The sequence below is a fragment of the Caretta caretta genome, chromosome 1 (assembly GCF_965140235.1).
Source record: "Caretta caretta isolate rCarCar2 chromosome 1, rCarCar1.hap1, whole genome shotgun sequence".
Lineage (NCBI taxonomy): Eukaryota > Metazoa > Chordata > Testudines > Cheloniidae > Caretta > Caretta caretta.
The window spans coordinates 100812032-100836917 of record NC_134206.1 but is presented as its reverse complement, the minus strand read 5'-3'; the positions used below and the strand labels follow the sequence as shown (position 1 = coordinate 100836917).

General features: G+C 39.4%; 1 protein-coding gene and 1 long non-coding RNA gene across 7 annotated transcripts in view; one reads left to right on the top strand and one right to left on the bottom strand.

Annotated features, from left to right (window-relative positions):
- The window catches only part of CLYBL (citramalyl-CoA lyase), a 234937-nt gene that overhangs the window by 32944 nt on the left and 177107 nt on the right, over positions 1-24886 (bottom strand). The gene's annotated exons all lie outside the window — the stretch shown is intronic.
- The window catches only part of LOC125638444 (uncharacterized), a 96958-nt gene that overhangs the window by 68153 nt on the left and 3919 nt on the right, over positions 1-24886 (top strand). For 2 of the 3 annotated variants that reach the window (XR_007357232.2, XR_007357234.2), the window contains exon 2: positions 11280-11418. This is a non-coding gene — a long non-coding RNA (uncharacterized LOC125638444). Of the gene's footprint in view, positions 1-2889; positions 3183-11279; positions 11419-24886 lie in introns of those variants that run through there. The other variant, XR_007357231.2, reaches the window with a different exon arrangement.

Genomic DNA, 24886 nt, shown 5'->3' with positions numbered 1-24886 from the left:
TATGCATTAAAATAGTCTCTAATATTGTTACAGAATATATGCAAAAGCTCAACCTTTTAGTTAAACTACTCTCAATTTTTAATAATAGAGAAAAACTTTTGTACTTGATGCAATAATATACATACATACAGGTTATACATAGGCCCTTGATGCAACAATAAATCTGCTTCCAAAGACTTCACCAATCCCCTACTACAAATGGTCAGACTAGTTAAATAAATTTGCTCTGTTCTTTATGTCAGCACTATACCATAAGATAATTCTCTTCAATGAATGAATGCATAAAAAAGGAGAAAACCTGATCATTTAATGGATTATTCCCTCCCAAGGTAGTCTGAGATTATTGTAGCCCAATTAGTATCTGGATTCCACACTGATTGGGTGTTTTATAAACCAGAGAGAGACAGAAAGATGACTGACACTCCTTCTTGTAAACAATGATATTACTAGAGTATATCAGAGTTACGACTTTCATTTGATAATCTATTCTGTGCATATTTAAATGTAGAGACAGTGGCTAATAAGCACATTATTATATTTGTTCTAATATTTGACTCTCCATAGGGCAGTTTGATTTTTGTTGCCGTGTATTGCTACCAAATTGGGAAGATAAAGGTTTCAGTGATGTAGTACTGCAGATAAATCAACCATCACCAAGACACAGAGACATTGAAATTAAAGAAGGGAATATGCGTGCAGTTGGTTCAATTGGCACCCATTAAAGCTAATAACTAATCATCTTCACAAGTTTCTAGCTCTGAATTATCAAATCTGCAAAGAAAACAACATCCGTCCACTTTTACACTCCAGTGGAAGAGGTGGTCCCTCGCGGCAGGGCTGCACAGTCTCGCCATCTGGAGAATAAATCGAGTGTGAAGTACAGTATAGTTTGGGACCAAGCTCCGTGGCGGCAGCTCAGCAGTTAGTTCATTAGTTCCAAACTTCCAGGGATTAGTGCGGCATCAATTCTACTGTCGGATAGGATAAGACAGACAGAATACGAGATTCAAGGAAGAATGTGACAACTAAGAAGGAGCCCCTTGGGCTTATTTATAAAACTATAAAGTATAAACACACCTAAATAAAACGACTTATATAATAGCATTATCACAGTTTCAGAACATCTGAATTAGTACCCTTTTTTATTTTATGTATTTTAAGTTATATGTCAACGTATAGAAATTTCAGCTTTGAAATGGGAGAAATGTCATGGAACTAAAAACAACAACAACAAAAAAAACACCCCAAACCCTGGACACAACATTAATAAAGAAATAATGAAACAAAGATATTTGGATTATGGAAATTTTGGTATTAGGACAACAAGGTGAAGAGTTATATTTTCTATATTCTTTTGAATTTGATAATGTATTCTGCAAGCAAATTTTCCATTATTATAATTGTTAGAGTTGCATCATCTTGGGAGGTTGGGGGAAAAGACATGTATCCATATAAATATGTCTTGTTGTTTGTGAGTTGTATCTCTATTTCACTTCATCTTCCTGGACACCCTCGTCAGTTTTTCTCAAGACCTCCAGCCCTTTATGTAAAGATAGAATATGTATATAAATATAAAATAAAATGAAGAAGAGGTTAAAGTCAAAGAAAAACATGAAAATATGTTAAAACTGATGTCTGAGACATTATTCTGTTACCATCTCTTCGCTGTAACGCTTCATACTGAAATGCAAAAATCTGATCTGCTACAATGGCAGACCAGAATGTGTCATCTTCACGACAGTCATAATAACTTTGTATGTTTCACACAGCAACAGAAAAATTAAACACTATAGTCACAGTTAGAGTTATGTTTTGTGACACTATTGACATGGTTAAAAACATGCAATTATGATTTAACCTTACTTCCCTGTAGTGGTTTGTTCATACAACTTGACATTGCGGAATCTTTTGTTACTTTCATTAGTGCATGCCACACAAATCTGGATTTTGTCTTTCTCCAGATTTGACTCACCGAACTGTCCTTGAATATTCATAATAATGAATGTTACTCTGGCAAAATTAGTTTATGTAAATGGAAAACTTGAATTTCTTTACAAGCCATGACTCCTTGACAGAGGTGATAGTTGTATAAAATGAAACATTAGGCCTCTTGGTTTCAGGTTTACAGCAGAGAATGGAGTAGAACGGAAAATCATATTCATTTTCAAGGAAGCAAAGAAAAACATCAATGCAGAACAATTTATTTATCTGCTGAATGTTTCTGAAAACAGTAGACATAGTTCATAATACCTATTTTCTATTTTGCACCAGTCCAAGATTTGAACAACCTCTGAAAGAATAAATTTGCATTGCCAGACTTGTAAGAGGAGAAAGGACCTCTACTGTATGTTTTACACAGGAGGTCAGATTAGATGATCACAATGGTCCCTTCTGGCCTTGGAATCTATGAATCTATGCATTTCTATTCTTCCTTTGCAGTTTAGGCAAATAAATATTTAGATAATTACTGATGATTACAATACTCTGCCTTCTCTCTTAGATCCTCTTCCCTGAAGCCTTAAAAGCCTTTTTTCTAATCATTTGTTTTTTCAAGCCCTTCCTCTTTTACACTGTCCCTTTCGCTTTTCTGATCGCGATATTCTTCAGAACACAGTGATTCTTCTTACTGTATGCATCTATAGTATCTGACTCTCTTTCTCTCTGCTCTGCTAAGTGTCTTTATATGCTCTCTGTGGTCTATCAACTTGAAAACTGAAGCAAATTATTGAAATAACCAGCATTATGGACTAACTTGTAAAGTTAACTGTGCTTTGCTAGGAAATTTAAAGCCCTTAGGCACACAGCATTTTGTTAAATGGTTTTTCTTTCTAATGATCCAACAATACGCTCTTGAACAGCATTTTTCATACTTTTTTCTTTTTTTAAAAGGACAATATATTTTAAAGCTCTCTATGGCTGATTGGCAGCTGCTTGCTGCCATTTAGCCTCACTGAGCCTCCCCCCCAGTGTGTACATGAGTGGACTCCCTGAAGATACCCAGTGGAATCCACCTGACATCATCAGAGTTGGACAACTTCCATATATGACTGTCAGGAGGTGGCTTGGCTTGAGCCTCCACAAAAGTGAGGGAACCAGAAAATTAGAATCTAAATTCCGCAAGGCCAGCAGCCCAGAACCCAGGGCTTATGAATCCTGATTAAGCTTCATGGATGCTGGACTATGTAAGTTTGCTGAAACTCTGCAGAGCCAGGATAGCTGCTGATGAGAGAACTACTGCAAGTGATTTAAATATTTTTACAAATTGTGTGTAAAATAGTTTTTCAGACTTTTATATATTTCATATAATCAAAGCAATGTGGCCTTTTAACTAGAGATCACTATGATGAGGTGTATACAAACATGCCAGTAGTCTTAAGACGTAGCCTAAATCTCTCTTTATGTGTAATAATAACAATACTTTGCTCTCATATAGCACTTTTTGTGTGTGTGCACATTGTATATATTTTGGTTTATGCATTTAGACTGTGTGTACCAACAGTATTGACCAGTTTTGTAATAAACTTCTATGTACGATAGGTCCAATAAGCTAGAATAGCCTCCTCGTTCATGGACGAGATTCTATATGCCAACTTTTATAAACACTTATGAAAGAGATGTAAACAACCTTTCAATTAAAACAAATCAAACTAACACTAATTTCAGGTGGCTGCAAGATGTACTCTCTTTACTTTTTTTCCAGCTTTCTGAGGATGCTTTTCACTGTGTGACAGATTAGCATCACAAACGAAAATTCTTTACAAGCATTAGTGTTAATTAGTCTTCCTGGACAGTATGAATGAGCTGCTGCATGATGGAATGATGCAACAAAAAATTCTGTCTGATGTAATCAATAATGAAACATGGCAACATGTTTATTTACAGTGACACAGGAACTCAACCATATGTCCTCATGAATTATTTTTATTTAAAAAATATTGCCTTGGTATAATATATAACAAGTTAAAAATGAAAATGTTTACAACTAGGCTTTTTAAAATCAGTTACTGTGAATTAAAAATGCATTTTTTGTTGTTGACACTGTTAATAAATATATCAGAGTACTTGGCACTCTAGCTAAATTAAATGTTAGCAAGAGAAAAGTGACTTGCTCCACGGGCTGGTTGTTGATGCAATTATTTTAAGTGAAGGACAGATCAACTGTCTCAAAGACCAGGGAAGGATTATGTTCTAAACAGCCATTTAGTCATCTCTTCCATTATTTTAATAAAATTTTCAAAACCAAAAAGAAATAATAAATATAGGCAAATGAGGAAAACACAGTGTGAAGGAAATAATTAAAGGCCAATAAAATACTAGATGGAAGGGGAAATACAGCAACTGGGAAACTAGAATTATACGACGCATCTGTTACAAAAAAAGGTAGATGCTTCCGTGATTCTCCTCAAACCATAAGCAGAGAACACAGAGGTCCTTATCAAAGTCCTTATCCTTGTTTATTCAGCAATAGCTAGCCCATCAGGGCTAACAAGCGCTGCAGAACCCTCTGTCGACCAGACTAACCGATGCTGAGGAAGAGTCGGCCTGCTGCAGAAGCGACGGGAGGAGGGAACCTGCACCCATTCTGCAGGCTGGAGCCATGGAGCTGATCAGTGGTGGGGAAACCCAAGTGATGGGCATCCTGAATGCCCAAACAGTCCATCATTCATCCCAGACCTGCTCTCTCTCTCTCTGCTGGGGCTGCAGTGATTACTACCGCCCTAGGGCCACAGTATCCCCTTGTGCAAGGGTGAGAGAGAATCAGGATGGGATGCTATCCTCTTGAAATCCCAAGAACGGATCATACCCTGCAAGGGATGATTTCAGAGACGTTTGCTTGGGGTTGGGAAAATCTACTTCTTGTAGGTTCCTAACTCTCTAGCTGACAGTTCAGTTTGGGGTATTTCAGGAGAGATTGTGGATACCTAGTATCTTGCCTTTGAGCTATTATTTTGCTCTTGATCTGTGTGTCACACATGGTGGACATAATATCTGGTAAAAACTGGGCTCAGCCCTGGTCCAATATAATGCTTTCTTGCCAAAAGCAATAGCTGAAATATTCCACACAACACCTAGCTTTAGACAAAATGTCAGCATGCTTCCGCCTGTGTTTGATTTGTCCCCCATCCTTATGTAATTTCCATAACTGTTTAGTTTACTATCTTTAAAATTCTTGAATGTAAAGAAACTATTGTATAGATGCATGTTCTCTGATTACAATTTCCTCTCATACACGAAAATGGTCAATAGCTTTAATAGTTGCCAAAAAACTATTCCAGGTGGCACAAACATTTCTCTCTGCAGCTGTATTAAGCCTGGCTGTATTAACCCACTACTTTTCCCATTCCTTCTCTTTCTTGAAACAAAACTACCACTAATGTATAAATACTTAAATCTGTCTCTATCAACTAAGGTGTTTTGAAACAAAGTGAAGCCAACACTTGGACCAGTCACATGTGCTTTTCTGAACTCTACAAATGCTGATTCACACTTCTGTGAACAACCAAACAGTTTTCCTTACTCTATTAATTTATGCAATGGTTTTTCTATATTGGCAAACTGTGTAATGACAATTAATAACAGGAGCAGAGCCCTATAAAACTCCTTACATCTGAGTGTTTAGGGAGGCAGTCAGCTCTGAATTGCCTCTATTGTTATTTTTAATCAGAGGACATATTTTTCTTCCTGATAAGTGGCCAAGGGAAATCACATCTGTCTCAAACTGTTCCTGTTTTCTTGGTTCAATTTCAAATTCACATTTGTAAGTTTATCACTGTCAATCTGTAAATGTGTGAGTCTTGTTCAAAGAATTTAGCAAACACCAACAGGTCTTTTGGATATAATAGGCTGACAGAGGCTTACTATGCAGTACTCCCTACAAGAGCTGTTCAAAAGCAGAAGGAATGTTGTACAATCTAGAACAGGATTTTCATTGTATGGCCAACATTTTAATACAGAGATTTTCTCATGGACCACTCACTCTCCTTTTTGTGATCACATAATTCACCTGAATTTCCTTTCACAGTCTCATAACATCCTTGTGACAACTACAGTAATTGCTTACATGGAAGAGTAATATTAGGAAAGTATTTAACATAATTTTAGTTGTCTTAATTCAGTTTAGAATCTTGAAATAAGTAGAAGCCAGTACCATGAGACCAGCCAGCTCTCCACTGACCATAGTGTGGGAAACTGATCTAGAGAGCATTACTTTAAACTGCTTAGCCTTTCTCTTGCTTCAAAAGAAGACTTCTCTCTGCCTTATGGATCTACTTCTCTGTTAATAGTTACTTTAATGAAGATTCAGGGCCAGATTCAGACTGAGCTGGATTCTACCTCAGTAATCCAGGGTGCAGGGCTCCATATGGTGGAAAATCCACTTGGAGAGGGGTTGTGGTGATGCAAGGAATCCACAAGTTCCATTTGCTATGAGCCAGTGCATCCGAAACATTAGGTTTAGCACATCCTCTGGGCAGCCTCTGCTGACAGGGCTCCTACAGACTTCCACTGACAACTTAAGATTGCTCTCCCCTCACAGAACCTCTGAATGGAGGGACTACAGGGCCAGTGCCATCCACCCTTCACTGTCATGAACATCTCGGGGGTGCAGCAAACTGCATCTCCCTAAACAAGCAGTGACAATCTGAGCCTCTAGTGTATAAAACAAAATTAATCCTATCGTTCACCATTCATGGCAAAGGGTAAGAATCTCTCATTACAATTTCATTTGGTTTTCTATACGCCAAACAAAATCTGATGATGCAATCTCTTTCCCTGCCTAGAACTATAAGCAAAGCCTAAGAACCGATTGAAAGCCTTCTCCTATAAGAGACTGGCAGCTGATGAGGTGACTGCTTGATAGGACAACTCTCCCCAGTGCCAATTTTGTGTGTTGTATATTAGCAGGGCAGAATTACATACATCTTATGGACTAGGAGGTAACAAATTTTGATTGTTTATCTGACAGTTTTTCAAAACTTTCTGCTGGTCCTCATTTAAATATTCCTCTCTGCACTGGAATAAATCCAGTAAATTCTTTGAGCTTTACTTCATCCCTTTTTTCCTCAGGAATTATCTTAACTGTGAATTTCCTTTTGATGGAATCTATTATTTTAAATTATTACATTGTTTTACAGGGCATTAGTTACTATAGCATCTGGACATACTTTACATGGCTTAAAGATAGGTTTATGTACCTGTCCTAGTAAATGAAGTAGATAAACTATTGTTCTCAATCTACATCCCACAGTTGTAAGTCACAGTAGAATGAGATACCTGGCCAGTCATCTAAGTACCTGAGATTTCAGATTTAATGCAAAAATGTGTGTTTTGAATATGTTTGTAAAAGCAGCCAGGTTCAGAGTTAAATGTAGATGAGAGTGAATTCCAGAAGTATGATCTTGCTACTAAGAAAGCCCAGCTTCTGGTTTCACCAGAGTGAACCTATTAGAGTCACTTCAGATTCTCTTACAGTTGTTACCATCATTAGAATTCTTGCTTGTTTCAACTTTAGCAGCTAGAATCACTAATCACTAGGAGTCTGTGTTTCAAAACAGGCCTTCCCAGCTACTATTTTTCCTTTGCTGGAAAGTTACTTAAGCATACACAGTACTTAGAAGATGCTTTTGGCCCCAGGAGTAGGACAACTAGCTAAACTGCTGATTAGTTACTTATACAATTTTTGTATCATCTGTATCACTCCTTTCATGGGAATTTCCCGGGACTGAATTTGCAGAACCTTTTACTGGCATTTGCAGAACCTTATACTGGCGGTGTTAGATACATTGAAATCCCAAAATATATTAATTTCATTTATTGTATCAGTCCCTCACACCTCAGACTCAAATTTCACAGGTTCAGCTTTTAAGCTATATTTTCCTCCATTTATGGGCTGGTGCTTCGTTGCAAATCAGTGTCAATAAGAGACTAATGTCACCAATCAATTTTGGATTCTAACATTTGTAGCAAATCTGTGCTAATAAATCTTAGGACTCATCTATATAGAAGTTTTGTATGTATTTAAATATATTGGTTTAGAAGCCAGAATAGTTAAATCAGTACAATCCCCCAGTGTGGTTACAGTTATACTGTTAGGAGTTGCTTATAGCAATATAGTTTATTCTTGTAAATTTATATGAGCACCTTTATATAAAGAACTTTTTACACTCTATAGGGTTGCTTCAATTTAATTATATTGGTTTTAAACCAATTTAGGTAAAACAGGTACAAAAACTGCAGACCAGTTCTTAAATTCAAGTCAGTGTTCACAAGTCTGGCATAATTCATATTTTCAGTTTCAAACTCCCTTTATTGTTGTTTAATCACCTAGATTTAAACAAAAATTATAGGACTAGCCATACCAGCTAACTAAAGATCTGCCCCTTTGACTTGACTTTAACTTGTTCCTTGAACTTGGGGAAGGGTTGCCAATAGACACCTGTAAGATCTGTCCTGATTTTCCTTAAATGCATCAGCATGCTTTCCTTTTATGGCAACCAGTATTGCTGTACTAGCATTTGACAGGATTGCCCTTTATTGCAGAACTGATATTGTATTTTATTTTGCAAACTGCATGTGACATTTTTTCCAAACTTCTCAGATATTTCCTGCATCTAATTAGAGTCCCTTTTCTCATCACGAGTATTAGATTCAGAATTATACTAATAAAATTCAGGAGATTTTCCTTCCACTTTCCTCAGAAGTGGTTGTTTTTACCTCTGTCCTGCTGTATAATTCTAGTTCTGTAGTAAGCTGCACAGTCTCACAAAGTTCCTCTGCCTCCATTTGTCAATTTTAATTCGTAGTCCTCCTCCAGTTGGGCACCAATATATCGGCCCATTGCTAGTCCATCCCAGGTAGATGCTCTGGTATGTAGTTATGCTGTCAGCTACATCAATCTGTACAGGTTCTCTGATAGCTCAGGTGAACTTCTTTCCTCCTCCTCCTTGCTCTTAGCTGGACTCTGACCAACTGAACCTGATGACTGGCCCTCAGACCATTTTATCAAGGGCTTGCACTAAGTCTGGAGAACTCAGTTTTTTTTCTGTGGATAAAATCTGCAACAGTATCAGACCTAGTCCACTTGTTACCAGATAACTCCTCACCCTCTTCCACCCCCACCCATTAATTTGGCATGCAATGTTACATTAGGCTCAAACTTCAGAAGAAGACCTCCCCTCAAAGGCAGTAAGTTTCTGCAGCACTTGAGACGGGACAGTCTGGTCTCCCCTCTCTGAGCCCTGCAGAATGCTCTCACATCCAAGGACACTGTGTTACAGCATAGAAAAGCCTTGTAAAATGTGTGCCTTTTGCAAAGTCTCTTTCTTTTCCCATCCCTCGTTCAAATTGTTAACTTCCAAAGCGTTCTGAAAACTTAAGAACCTGGCAAGTCACTTTGAATAGAATATCTGAAGGACCTTGGATAGTTCTCTGTTAGAAAATTTCAGGATGGTCAAAGATTTCTTTCTTTTTTATTTCTTGGAAATGTTAAGGTCTATTATTTTCAAATTAGTGGTCTTGGTCACTGCAGTCAACTTCTTTTTCTTATTTCACTGCTTGTTTGTCTCTTCATGATCTTCAGCTAGCCTCTTTTAATATAATTCTCATTTCCATCTGAGTGATTTGATCTATGCTTTAAGATCATCTTTCATATGTTGCTTATTTGGCTTTATATCTTCTTGACCAGGTTTCACAGATTTCAATTCTGTGTTGGCAGTTTCTTGGCCAGCTTTCATTTCCCATTGACCAGCTGTAATTTCTGTCTGAATATAAGCTAAGTCCTCCATCTCCGTTCAAATAAAAATCAGTCAACCTTTCCAACTAAAAAATAATTATCATCCACCCAAACACAAGCTTTGTAACAATTTCCAAGTGGTCAGAAATAATAATAAATTATGGTAGTCTATTTTATTTAAGGTAAACTGTAGAATAGGATTTGAACATAAATGTATATTAAATTAATAAAATGGCACAGCTTTAGTCCATTTATTCACAAAGAGCAATTTTTTCCAAGGAACAAATGCTGTATTTTCTCAGACAGCATATACACACTCCTGTTCCACTCCAGTTTGTTTGTAAGTGCCTATTCTAGTGATAGTTATATAAATGTTAAACAACAATGGCAACAGCACCAAACAGCCACAACGTTTGAGCCCTACTTTCTAGGTGCTGTTTAAATCTATAATGAATGATAGACCCTGCCTCAAAAAGCTTACCATCTATGAATTCTGTGTGTCAAATACTCAGGTCAGCTTTTGCCTCGGGAGGTTATATGAGTAGTTTATCACCTTTTTGTCTAGATTCTCTTTATCTAGAGATGGCTTTCACCATTAAAGGAAATCCACTTGAATTTAAGTGGTTTTAGTGAACCTTCCTCTTAAAGACAATGATGTGTTGAGTATTTTCAGGGCTTGTTAGTTAACCCAATTTAACTTTCAGGCAGATATTTTTGTTGAGGGGATTCCTTTCCATTTTATATAGAACTTGTTTTATTCAGTACCTGCCAGTTCTACTTTTTGGTCTCTGGCACCGTATATTCTATGGAAAGAATGCAAACAAAGTATTAGAAATGTCTTGTTTCCATTTTTCTCTTCTGCCTTCTTGACTCCCAAGCATCTCATAATCTTCACATGCTTTAGCTATATTTCTTTCACCAATACGAGACAAACAAGTTTTTGAAGTGTTTTTGTTTGTTTTTGCCATTTCCCCCCTCGCCTCCAGTTGATGTTAATAAAGCATTTAACACTCCACCAGGCGGGTTAATTTACTATACTGGTAAATCAGGCTATTTGGAGTGTCTTGAAACACTGACATGTTTTCAGCTTGAATATCAGATGTCTCCATCCCAAAGGAAAGAATTCGTGCCAAAGCTTTGTTTATATCGATGCCAGGTGCAATCTGGCACAACAGTGGTAGTGACACATGAACACTAAACAGTTTGTAAAAATTACGCTTCCAAGTGAAATCTGTATGCCATATACAAGAGCCAGGTAAAAGTCCTACTATTCCACTAGTCTAGTGCAGAAAGTATTCCTTAACAGAAGAACAAGGTATTAAACTGGCTTCTAGGATCTTTTTACCATTATTGGTGACTTCTGAACTTCAATTTCTTCACTGAAAATTGTTTTTATTTTGCTTCTTTTAGACTTTTCATAGCTGTACTGAGCAGAAATATTGTAAAATATTTTTAAATAATTACTACGCTTATTGCTTTATTTTGTTTATGGAGCTTATGTTTACAACACACAAAAGAAGCATCTCTTTTTCTATCTTATCCCCTGCAGCGACCAATCCTGATTCAGTAGAAATCTGACAAACATACTTAGTGCTGCAGCACTTATGTGCCTTGAAAAAGATTTGCCAGATTGAACTACATCCCAGGTCAAAGATAAGCCTGCACTCATGAAGGTGCTCCACGCTAAGGTAAGGTTTAGGTTACTAATAGGCTGGTTATTAAATTTAAAATTTAGGGTCAGAGTTCCTAGACACAATGGTGGTAAAGGACCATGTGAAATGCAGCCTTTCAGAATAGGTTATTTAACGAACACGGCTTTTGTTTTGTGATTATATTCTAAGTGGGAAATATTGAAAGATTAAGGGCCAGCTGACATAAATCAGCATACAACGGAGCTACAGCAATTTACATGAACTGAGGATCTGGCCCTTAGAAATAAATTACACACTGGAGCAGCACAGAAATTCTTAATTTAATCAGAAGAACAAAATTAGGACTAACTTGCTATCACTGTTATTATTTGTATTATAGTAGCACCGGTCCTATAGAGGCTCTAAGCACTGTATAGACATATATAATAAAAGACAGACAGTCCTTCCCTAAAGAGTGACAGAAACAAGTGGAGGGAACAAGTAGAAGAGAATGTTTTAGAAAGACTAGTTGTGTGCACAATCCATAGGTGTCATAAGCAAGTAAGTAGCAGTAATATTAGCTCACTCCCTGCCTAGCTGTGATCAGCTGGCAGGTTCTGTAGGTATCACAGCAGAAGTGAGTCTTAAAGAGAGATGTGAAGGAAGATAACTAGCAGTTGTATGGAGTTTTTCAAGTCGTTTTCCCTGGGTGTAAGGGGTAGCATGGATACAGTGCCTTTAAAATATAAAACAATCAATTTAATACTTGAACTCAAACTTAAAAAATCATGAATTTTGAATCAGTGCCTCAGTAGAAATGGAAAGACTCAAATTTGCAGATGGTAAGTTCCTGGCTGAAGTTTGAAGGGTCTATATTATAATGGGAGAAAATATGACTATGTACACTTTCTTCCTTTGTCCATCTGCCACTCTTATGGTCTAGTGTGGGGGTGATTATATTTAAATTTGGACCGTTTGCAGTCTGATTTCTCATTTCTGCAATTATGTTTATCACCAAAAAAGTATAAACGGGTTTGAAAAACAACAGCAATTATGGTATTGTGTGACTTACTAAATAATGGAGTCACTGCAAGGCAAGGCAGACTTCCATGGGAAAGATCTACTCACATCTACCACTAGAGTGTATGATGTCGTTTCTAGTGGCTGTGTGTGTGTGTGCGCATACTGGGGAGGAGGGTATATTTACAAAGTTTGTTGGTATTTTCTGGAGTTGAAGATGTAGCAGCAGCCATAAAAGGAGAGCAATAAATAATTACTGCAAATGAGATACTAACACTGATGTTAAATATTTAATGTATTAATATTTAAATGTTATGTAAAGAGCCATCTTATTTCACAACACTCCATTGTTATCCCTTCTTTATACAGGAAAATTATATGCTAGTGATTGTGTTTGCCAGAGTTTTCTTCTCCCTCATCATCCTACAGCAAAAATGTCTGACAAACCGTGGTAACTACCAGGAAACAATGAGGCAAAATGAAGTGCCAGTCATAGCCAGAATGAAGACCCAGCTTGTATACTTCTTCCTCAGTCCATATTCACCCTCAGTAAAAATTATGTATGTACATAAAAACCCACATACAGACATACCATTGACCTCCCACGTAAACAAACTATGGCTAGTATTTTCTTCTGGTCAAACCTCACCTCATTGTCTACTGTAAAAAAGTAAAACATCCCGTCCCCAATAAGAGAATGTGAACTTACCATAACCAGCAGCTTATAGCACTCTGGTTGGAAAGTGTCCAGTGGCAGTCTCTGTTTTAAGAGGAAACCTTTCCCCCTACTCCAGGGGCATGGAGTGTGGTTCCACTGCATAGAGTGGGGGGCTGTCTTTGGGAAACCAATGCAGGTGGCCAGCACCCCGTATGCAATGGCGTATACCTGTATGAGGGCTCCCTATCTGCCAGCATGTCAGGTTTCCTTGGGGATAAGGGTCAAGTCAAGAGAGGAGCATATCTATGAATACACTGTTCATGCCCCTCCTGGAGGAGTGCACAGACTACTTTATCTGAGCAGGTCTGCTATACCAGGACTAAAAGTGGAGAAAGTGAAGATCTCCATGGACCAGGGTGGGAGAGGGACATTAATGAGGGGCATGGATGGATGCAGCTGCCCTCCTACATTCCCGCTCTCTCTCCTTTGCTGCACCCCATCCCTTCTCATCCACCTGCCTCCCCTTAGTCACTCACCCCACCTTCCCCACACAGTGTTAAACTCCAACCGGGCTGGTTAAACTCCAGGAGCAGGGGAGTGAGCAGGGATGTGTGAGGGTGAGATCTGGGTTGGTATCATCAGGATTGTGTAGTGGGAGTAGCAAGTGGGCTCTGTCCCAATGAGTCAAGCCACCAGCAATTGATGGGCTCCTTCAGCCTCCACTTTCTGACACACCTGGGGTTATAGCATCATGAGGAGACTTTGATGATCCTATGGCTCTGTACCCAAAAACTCAGCTCCGCTGATACTGCTGTCTCAGTGCAAGAGGGATTCAAGGCATCAGTGCTGAAGAAGTGCTTCAAGTGCTGATGCTGGGTGCAGAGGGAGAGGACTGTTCCCCACTGAAGGCTCAAGAAGGAGCTCTGGTGTCTTCCACACCAGACCTCTCACCCCAGGATGCAACTATTTCCTCAGATCCCCTCTACACCCCCATTCAATGGCCCTGCCTCTCCAACGCTCCACTCACCCTACGTGAGTCCCGAAAACCCAGGCTTCCCTTGATACACGGCCCTCACTTCTCTTGGCTCTCAACAGGGCTGCTGCATGGTGCCCCAAGGAGCCAAGGCAGCAGCACTGAACTTTGCTTCTCCTTCCTCCTGATCCCTGCGTGTCCCCATTCTCCCCCCAGGCCCTCCATACTGTCTCAAAGACCCCTTTGTCCTCAACAATCCTCCAGTTCCCTGCCCCCCGTACTCCTTAGTGCCCAGGCTGTTTCCCAGGGAGCCAGTCTAGCAGCCCTGAAGGGTAGAAGCAGCTGGCCGAACCTGTCAGTTAGCTCAGCTTTTCCATGTAGAAAGGGAAAGTAACAGTTCTTATGTATACATTTTAAGAGGGGCCTAAGTGTGAGATGTTATGGGAATGAATGTGCGTGGGTGCTTTTAGGGATTGTGATTCTTTAACTAGAGGAGTCTGAAAAACATATAATTTGAGGGGAAAATTTAAAAGGGGCTCATTTTTAAAATGTCATTCTGTCAGAGTTGGAAAATATTTAAGCAAAAAATAAATTAAAAAAAAAAAACAACAGAAAATTCAACTGGCCCATAAGAAAGAGTGACTTATTGGAGACTAAACTCAACTAATAAAGTATGACAGCATGGGATTTTAGTTCTGTATATCTGCACTGCATCTGGGAGTGAGCCTTCTAGCCTGGACTAATAGACTTGTGGTAGTGGGGCTCACACTAGCTTGAGACATTGCGACTTGGACTGGACCTTGGGCTCTCAAACCTAGATATGAGGGTCATAATAAAGTAATGACCCTCAGTATCACCTCCTTTCCTTATATCTTTTACTTTTATTTTGTTTTTCCTTCTAAATTTAGATTCTGTTATACTTGGTGGGTCATATTTATCTTTCATAGAAATGTTCTCAGTCCAGTATAGCACGTAGCTGGATAGTGCAGTATAAATTCCTCTTCTCTATTCATGTGCAACCCAGGTTTACATGATACGTGCAGGACTATAGTTTTTTTTTAGCTATGTGTTTTTAAATATATAAAAATGAATATCACTTTTAGATGAAGAAGATATAAAGGTCTGTGCAATATGTGCCAGAATTCTGAGGATCAGATTCTGCAGTTAAAATTGTAGTGTAAAAATATATCCACTGAATCACCACTGCCTTGCACCTTATTTGTCATTTACACTTGCATAAAGTCGGTTTAAATTCTACTATTCTGATTTGAAGCATTTCACACCCACTTTGCACTCACTGTGCACAGGTGTAAATTACTATACAAGGTGCAAGACAGTGGAGAATGAGGCTTATAGATATAATGATCTAGAATGATGTAATACTTATTTTCAGCTGAATTGTGATATTTATCTTAACTAATAAGCATACACAAATTAGCTCTAATTTGCATGATGTGTTAATTATTTTACTCACGATATTGGCTAATGTCATGTTCAGATTTCATGATAATACGTCTATGCCTACTATTAAGAAGCAAATTCAGCAATGAGTTGAAAATAGCTGAGCTACTGAAATGTCTTTCAAAATCTGTCTTTAATGAGAAAATAAGGAAGAAAAATATATCCAGTTAGGAAGTAATTATGGACAACATTTTCAAGCCTTGTTGCTTAAATTGAGGCTCCTAAATCCATGTTTAGGCACCTAAATAAAAGTGGTTTGATTTTCAGAAGGACTGAACAACTGCAGCCCTTAGCAATGGAGCCTTTGCATTAGAGACAGGCAATTTCTGTCAACTAAGTATCTTGTGACTTGTCTACATGGTGCTGCTATGGGGGCGTGAATCGTAGAGTGCTCTAATGTATTGCACTCTTACTGCCCCATGTAGAACCTGATGGTGCTAATTAAAAGGTAGTTACTTCATGTTAACATAGTCCTGTTTGAAACGGGACTACATCAACATGAACCAGATATCTTTTAGTTTTCACCAGCAAGGGTTTACATGGAGCTGTTAGAGCACAATATGTTAGACCACACTACAGTTTCCCACCTCCCTGGATAGTCTGGAATGTGGTGCCGTTTAGACAAACCTTACTTGAGACTTCTATTTACCTGATTACCTAGAGATTCTGCATCTACAGGTTCTAATCCTAGCAGACTTGATTCAGCCCTGCCTTCTTCCAAGGAAGATATATTGTATTCCATGGACTCTTCTGTATATGTAATCATTTGAACAAACCCTAGTGGTGAAGTTCCATTTCCACAGCATGGTTTCAAAGACCCCATGGCACTTATTGAACAAATAAGAGTATGCCCCAATATTTGTGGCCAAAATGTTCTCCACCGCATCATGGTAGTAAAATGTCTTGTGCACCAAGTATCTTCCTAGCTAGTAGCTCCCACCACATACAGAATCCAAAATCCTTTCTTACTGTGGAGAATCTCAACATTTATCATCATAAGAAAATTACGCTAACAATAGTGGATCTTCAGAATAAAGCTGAATATCATGTTAGACTAATATTTTTGATGAGCTGGACATAGGAAGGAGATTTCATGCTCTACTGCTTACTGATTAAGAACTATTTATTTATTTAAACTTATTTTAAATACTTCCAGAGCTCTGAATGGATGCATTTTAAATAAGTCAAAACAAACAAAATCAATAAAATTCCTGAATAAACTTACTCTGAAAAAAGAAAAGGAGTACTTGTGGCACCTTAGAGACGAACAAATTTCTAACTAAGGTGCCACAAGTACTCCTTTTCTTTTTGCGAATACAGACTAACATGGCTGCTACTCTGAAACCTGTCATTACTCTGAAAAGACACTCTGTACAGACTGCACTGTGAGGCTTCATGATGATTGTTATTCAATGACTTCCAGATCAAATTTTCTCCATTTACAAGAAAGAAAATTTTCTTCTAACTGCCAGCACTGCAAACCTGGGATTCCAGCAAACACAAGCTATGTTCTTTCTGGTTTGAATTACTAGCATCACCAGTAATATAGATACCACAGACCAAGTTCAAATTCTCTTCAAATTCTGACGTTGGTTATGCATGGGCAAATCCATGATCTCTTATAGGGTTGTTAAAAAAAAAAAAGGAGTAATTGTGGCACCTTAGAAAGTAACCAATTTATTTGGCCATAAGCTTTCGTGAGCTACAGCTCACCTCATCGGATTGTGCAGCAGGTGTAACCAGAAGCAGAATTTGGCCATATTACTGAAAATTAGTTAAAAATTTGATTGATGATGGATGAGCCGTAACAGAATCCAGCTCTCTCTCTCACTCAGAGGTGAACTCGTACTGCAGGGCTAACAGGAGTAAAAAGTAATAAAAACTATTTTTGTCATTCTGGAGAACAGATCTGCTTTTGAATACACAGAGGGACCAGATCTACTGAGTAAAAAGGTTACAGAATCAGACTTGGTATCTGCAGTGTGAACCCCTTCCACTCCCAAGCCCTCAGGCACTGATCTGAGATGAAAAGATTGACAGGACACTGGAGTTGACAATCAGCACTCCCAATTTATAGAATAGTAATCATATATTCTTACAATATCAAGCTATTGCAAAATGGAATTAGGATAGAAAAATGGGTATGGGGTTGGAATGACAATTTAAGCAATTGCACGCTGTAAGAAATTTTAAGCCTTCAAGACTTCCTTGTTTATTTGATTCCAGATCTCTGTTTTAATTAAAATTAATTTTGAAGGGGAAAACAGGACTTGAAGTTGTCTTGGATAGCAAAACTGTCACGTGGACCATAAACAAAAATAAATGACAAAACACTTATAAACAGCAAAATAGTGAGAGAAGTGCCTATTGTGTTCCAGTAGGCATCTATGTTTGTTCTTATTTACATCTTCACTAATTGATCTGGAAGAGGAAGTAAACAGCATGTTAATGAAACTCACAAATTACATTAAAACATGATGAATTGTAAATACCAGTAAAGAATGAGAAATAATACAAAGGAACTCAGAGATTAGAAACAAAATCCAAAACCACAGATAACCAATGAGGAAGATAAGCCAGCAAAGCAATAATGCAAAAAAGGACTTAGGGCTGACACGGGTGTCAAATTAGATAAGAATTTACAACGTGACATGGTAGCAAAAAAACCCAGTGAGGATGCATCATGACACATAATGGAGAGGTAAACATCTCCCTTTCTCTATACAGTTTTGGTGCAATAGCACCTGCAGTAATTTCCCCCTCTCCCGAATTCTAGGCACCTCATTAACAGAAAGAGATTGATAAATTAGAAGGAGTTCATAAAAGAGCAAGAAAGATGGGTTGGAAGGATAGATGTAAAGAGGAAAGATTAAAAGAGTTAAATATGTATATCTTGGCTAAACTATGACTCAGAAGTCATGATAAAGATGTATTAATATCTGAACAAACACTAAGGGGGAGGAATTATTTGGCATAGTAGAAAGAGGGTATAAGTAATATAATGGGATACATTCAAGAATGTGAAAATTTTGGATGAATAGCAGGAAAAAAAATCCTAAAAGTAAGACTGATTGGTCTGTACAATAGTCTGCTAAGAGAAATGGTTGAAGCTGATTGCATGGTGCATTTAAAACTAAACTGGATAAAATAATGTGTATAATGTACAGTCCTGTACTGGCAGGGAGATGGACTGGCTGACCTAATAAGTGGTCATCTCTGAAGTGTCAAGAAAGAATTTATCTTGTGATACAATCAAGATTCAGGTTTGGAACACAGTGAGATATTTTTCAGAGTAGCAGCTGTGTTAGTCTGTATCCGAAAAAGAAAAGGAGTACTTGTGGCACCTTAGAGACTAACAAATTTATTTGAGCATAAGCTTTCGTGAGCTTATGCTCACATATATATATATGTAGCTCACGAAAGCTTATGCTCAAATAAATTTGTTAGTCTCTAAGGTGCCACAAGAATTCCTTTTCTTAGTGAGATATTTTAATATCCTTTTGGGGTCAAAGGTTTAAAAACCGAACAAAAACAGAGCTGTGAAAAATCCAGAAAAATATAATTTACTTTCACTACCCGACATGTGCTAAAGAATCTTCAGAGCAAGTACTGGAATGAGGAACTCTCTACCATTAGGGCAAATAGAAGGGACTCCGGTGTATCCAACATAATCCTCACACCCTAAAGGAAAGAGGTGACATAGCATCTACTCATCCACTTCTCCATGTTCTGGTATTGAGAGCGAGAAAGTCTGAGGCAGATCGGGGCAGATTCTAATGACCCTGTTTTTCCATAATGTTGAAATAATGTCTTGTTGTGTAGTTGAGAGACAAGGTGGTTGAAGTAATATATTTTATCGGACCAACTTATGTTGGTGAGAGAGATAAGCTTTTGAGCTTATACAGAGCTCTGCTTCAGGCCACTCTCTTCCCTTACTCACCAACACCACTCTATGGCACTGTGGTTAATGAATAACATAGCACTAATTTATCAGCTTCAGAAGAAAGAGGATTTGTAGTGCTACACAATGCTAAATGGAATTTAGATTTATGCAGCTCATCGTCTGCAAAGCTTGAAGAACAACTCTTGGGACTGCTATCTGAGTAAGGGATTTTACTACTGATCTTTTACATTAGTCTTTTATCTGATAGGTGCTCACAAAATTTTAAAGTGCAGTTATGGTTGAAAATAGCTACACTTTAAAGAAATAGTATTGCTAACCACAAAAATTCAAAAATCAAGAGACAGACAGTAAAAAAATCATGAAATTACCTTAAAAATCATGAGGTTTCTTTTTTTAAATCCTATTTATTTTGATGTGTTTTCTGATTTTTGAGCTCTCAGAAGACATGTGTATTTGTAACCCACTTCTCTCCTGCCTTTAACCTTTGACTCATAGAAAGGACGTTAGATATTTCCCCAACAACACTTCCTGTTCACCAACTCCTTCCCCTATTCTCCCACAGTGTCCCAGACACTATCCCTGCTTAGCTCCCTCCACCTTGACCATGCCTGTCTTTGTGCCTGCTTTGCCATATTGTCCCTATCCATCTCTGGCCCCACTGTACTGTTTCTGCCCTCTATCCAGCTCCCTTGGCCCACTGTCCTGGCTCTCTGGATCCCAGCAGCAATGGAGGAGCAGGGAGAGTTCAGTTAGTAAGGGGCAATGGGCCATGGAGACTCTTCTTTCGTCCATTTTCCGAGTCACCTATGCTCCTGCCAAGTGCAGCACTAACCAGGAAATGAAGAGGGTGGTTAGAACCTGACTCTGCCTGCCTGCCCTAGGCCAGCTCCTGCCTGCTCCACCTGCCTGCTCCATGGGCTGCTGCTTCCCTGCTCTTTAGAGGCTGGGCGAACAGGAGAGTAGACTCCAAACAGAAAGGAAGCAAGCTCTGCAGCAGTTTTGGTGGTGGCAGGCTGAGAGGCCGCCAAAAATTTACAATTCAGTCTGCCACCGCAGGTATCTAGTAACTGAAGCCAAAACTGCAGCTTCAGTTCCTGCACAGCCTGAAACCCTGAGCTGCTGGGCACTTCTCATAAGAAGGCAGTAAAAATGCTCCAGAATCATGGGAGTCATGAACATTTTGTGAAAGCTGGCAACATGAAATAAAAAAACAAGAAAACGACACCAACCAGAAAATCCCTGTGCTCTTGATGTATCTTTTGTAGCCGCAGTAGGTTGAGGAGATTATTTCTGTCAAATTCTTTGACTTAATGTAACAGGTGTTCATAGCCATATAAAACAATACATGGAGCAAAAGGGAAATCTTTCCCAGATAAGGAATTAGCCAGTCTCAAGTAACTCACTTTTTCTTTGTTTGTGTGCTGAAGAGAGAGATGTGAGAGTCTGAAAAATTCTGCAAAGATAGCCTAAATCAAAGTAACTGAAGAGAAGTTTGTGAGAGCTCTTGAGACTGAAGAAAATGCTGTCAGTGCTGGTGAAAGAGGGAAAACAGGAGGAGGCTTGTGGAGGTGAAGTTCCAAATTTAGTGTGAGCAAGCGAGTAGGGAGTGTGATACCAGGATGATGCATGAGGAACTCATGCCTGCAAAAACAAAAGACACTTTATGAACAGGAAAAGGCCAGTTGTTCAAACATGCTCACCCTCTGTATTCCTGCATTGTGGCGTCTTGGGAATCACCCGTTGATACAGCCCTGTATTAGGGCCAAGTCTGAAGTGACTACTTTGAAGTCTGCTCCCATCCCTTTCCCCCACCGCCACCATGTCTTTGTTCAAACTCAGGTATCTATGCTAGAATACCCACTGTCATGATGGAGAGTGCTGATCTATGGGCAGGCAGATTTCATTGAAGTTGGTGAAGGGGCGAGGACATGGAAGAAGAAATTAAGCTCCTTTATGGTGTCCAATAACAAACAGAAGCCACCATCCAAAGCACTGATCACATGGAAGGCCTGAGCAAGAACTTACTAAGAAAATAAACGGCATTTCCCTGGGACTGATTGCCAGAAAGTCAGCAGAAAGGAGCCTGAAAAGCCACTAGAAAGCCGAGAAGCACTGGTAGCATGGCCCTGAGAGGAAACCAAGAAAGAGAGCTTCTTCTGGGCAGGGTGCTGGCTCAAAAAGCAGGCCAGGAATTGTGAGCAAGTAAACTGCATCCTATTGTGTGTTCAGGGAAACAGGACTTTGTGTTCAATCTCTGAAGGCTTGTGTGATGGAGTGTTTAACCCAAACCCAAGAGGAAGGGGTAATGGAGGCCTAGGGGGCCTGCCGCACCCCAACCCAGAAAGGAGAAGGGAAGGTGAGTCCTCCTAGCAGACTAGGGAGGCTGCACAGGTAGCAGCCAATTGGAGGGAGGCTGCACGGAGCAGCCAGTCAGGACCTAGTGGGCTAGAACGAAAGGAGCTGCAGGGCAGAGCAGGGTCAGTTGCTGCAGGGAGCCCAAGGAGCGAGGATTGCATTCCTAGTAGGCTGCAGGAAGAGTAGCACCTTGCACAGAGCAGTTGCTGGCAGGGACTGGGGGAGCAAGAGGGAGCTCCTGGCTGCTGGGACTTACCGGCTGAAAGCCTTGAGGTAAGGGTGAAGAAGATGCTGGGGTGTGGAAAAGTGGCTTAAGGAACTGAAGCAAGGGAATTGAGGGACGTTAAAGAGATGCACCAGGAGGTGGTTATCTACAGGGTCTCTGAGTCGGGACCCAGAATAATGGGCAGGTCCAGGTCCCCGCTCCCGCATTTGCCATTGAGGAAGTGGCTTAAATATTAGACTTTGATGAACCCTTGAAGGGGGAAATAGAGATGGTGACCCGACCAGAGGGCTGAGTCATGAAAAGAATGCTGTGGTTCCTGGACTGAGGCAGAGTTAATCCCTGTGAGGGCCAGCAGGAGGCGCTGCTTGCAGTGAGTGGACCCCATCACAGCTTGCATCAAAGAAATACCTAATTATCATCAATTTTTCCTCCTAATGGAAACAGCCCAACAAGGCTCTGAATATTGACACCTTTCTTTGGGCAAAAAGGGGCAACACCTGTTTTCATATTGAACACATGATTACTAAAGTGTAGGCAGCAGCTGAATCTAGGCAAAAATATATGCCAGTAATGATAAATTGCAAACTTCAATAACTTCTCAGGAAGTAAACTGGAGCAATGCTGTTTAGAATTAATAACCTAGGCAGACTGGTGAAAGGAGCTAAGTATTAGTCCAGAATGTACATATGCAGGAGAAATTGTTGCCATACATACGTGTATATAAACAAAACTGTTGCCTGCTCCAAAACTTTCTTCAAAAATAATAACTGGAAATAACTTGGAAAAACAAAACAAAAAAATAGAATTTTAGGTTAGTGTGTAATGGGCCCAAGTCACCTCAATACAAAAAAAGGCTTTCCATGGACAGCCAGACCAATATACATTTTATTAAAAGGAGTAATTGAATCAATCTGGCCTGATGCTGTTATACTTACATCAGTGTTACAATGGTGTAACCCCAATGACTTCAATAGAGTTACTCATGATTTACACTGATGTAACTGAAAGGATAATCTGGCCCTCTGGGTCCGCTTCATTCCTAGTGCATAAGTGTGTGCAATCTCACTCAAGACGGTGTACCTACAACCACTAATACCAGAGCTAAATTTGGATCACTAAGAGCAATTGAGAAAAGGGGCTTTTCTCCAGAAATAGGGAATGGACCCTTTGAACTCTTTACCTAAATTGGGCTAGCTGCAGATAAAAATTTACCCTCTTATTTTAAGTAGTTTGGGGATTTTTCATACATATATTTTGTAAGCTGCACTTGCTGCTATTCGATAGAGTCTCTTGGGCTTTTTGCCCTTTGTATTTCCTCTCTTCTTTCATGTTGAGAAGACTGCCAATACGGGACTTGAAAACTGCTGTCAATATGGGATTTGTGCTGCTGCTACTGCTGCCAATCTTTAATTCAGCATATGTATAAAGCTAATTTTTTGGACACCATGCTAGTGCCTGGCATCTCTGCAGGAGTCAGCCAGGTTGTAATGTTTGTATTGTATTCCACTGTAAAAAAAATGAAATAAAAAAGGAAAATATAAAGGAGAGAGCCTTTTATTACTGGCTTTATAGCTACAGATACGGTCTAAATACTTGTATTCTCCCTCTGCATCTCAAAGTCAGTTCTTCCTCTCTGTGCTGTAGTTTTTCCTTTCAGATTTTCATTTCGTGTTGCCTGCAGTAAGAGCCAATGATAGACTCCTGCTCCCTACTGAGAACATCTTGTTATTAAAGTGTATAAATTTTACTCTTCGGGGGCGGGGGGAGAGGAAGACCCATTTCCCTTTCATTCTTTTGTAACTACACAGACATATGTAAGAAAAAAATACTATTGAATGTTTTGGTGTTTTTTAAATTGAGAGTATTTGAGAAAAAAACCCAATCATTTAGGTAACATTTTTCATACACCAAACATAAGCTTGACTAGCCCTGCTCTAGCAGGGACATCTGTCATTCAGAGAGAGGGTCTTGGAGGGAACCCTCTAAAATATGGTCATACTGCTTTGTCCTCCCATCAGAAACAAGAACAGAGAGCCAAATTGTACCCTCTGAGAGATGCTTATGGAGCCTCCAGCTATGGAGAGTAAAGTGGGGGTTAGGGGTGAAGGAATTGGTCACCTCTGTGGAGGCATTCTTTATTTCCCTTGCACCCTCCCTGCTGAGAGAGCTCCATGAGTTCAGCAATCTGGGGGGAAGGAGAGGCGACAGGAGCCAGATCAGGGCAGGATGAGAAGGATCTGTGTGGAGGTAACAATCCTCAGACTAGCCTTGTAGAGCTCAGGAGAGTGGGGAAGAAATGTTGCCCCAGGTCACATTATATTTCCATCCCCATTGCCTAGTTCTCTCCCTTATAGGGTGATCTCAGGGATAGCAACTGGCTGCAGAATCTGTCAACATGACTTTGGTGGAGCTGCACCACCAGGATAGAAAGGGGGTCACCAGAGATCCAGATCCAGCAAAAAGCCAGAGGCCTCTTTGGCCTAGTGTCCCATAGCCTCCTAGGATCTATGCAGATCCTGGAGGATCCAAAGGGTTTGGGGGCTAAGTCTTGTGCTCTCTTTCATGGAGGGAGTTTCCTAACAGAATAATGGGAGAAAAATATCTCCAGGAGAACCAGGAGTTTTCCTCCCATTTAGGCCTGTACTGCGGATTTTCTCACAGGATAGGCGATCAGGTTCATGTTATTCAGGTGTGTTTACTTGCTGATAGGATCATGGTATCCATGACTCAGCAGTAATTACATTAAACTTCATGCAGGCTTCAAGCACCTGATAACAGGACACTGGTCCAAATCGGTATGTTTTATTAAATGTTTAAAAAAAAAAGTGAGTATCTACAGTTTTGGGTGGACCCATTTAAAAATAAATAAATAAAAAAAGTCTTTTACTGGAACAACTTCTATGGGGCTAATTAGGTCCCTCTGCTGAA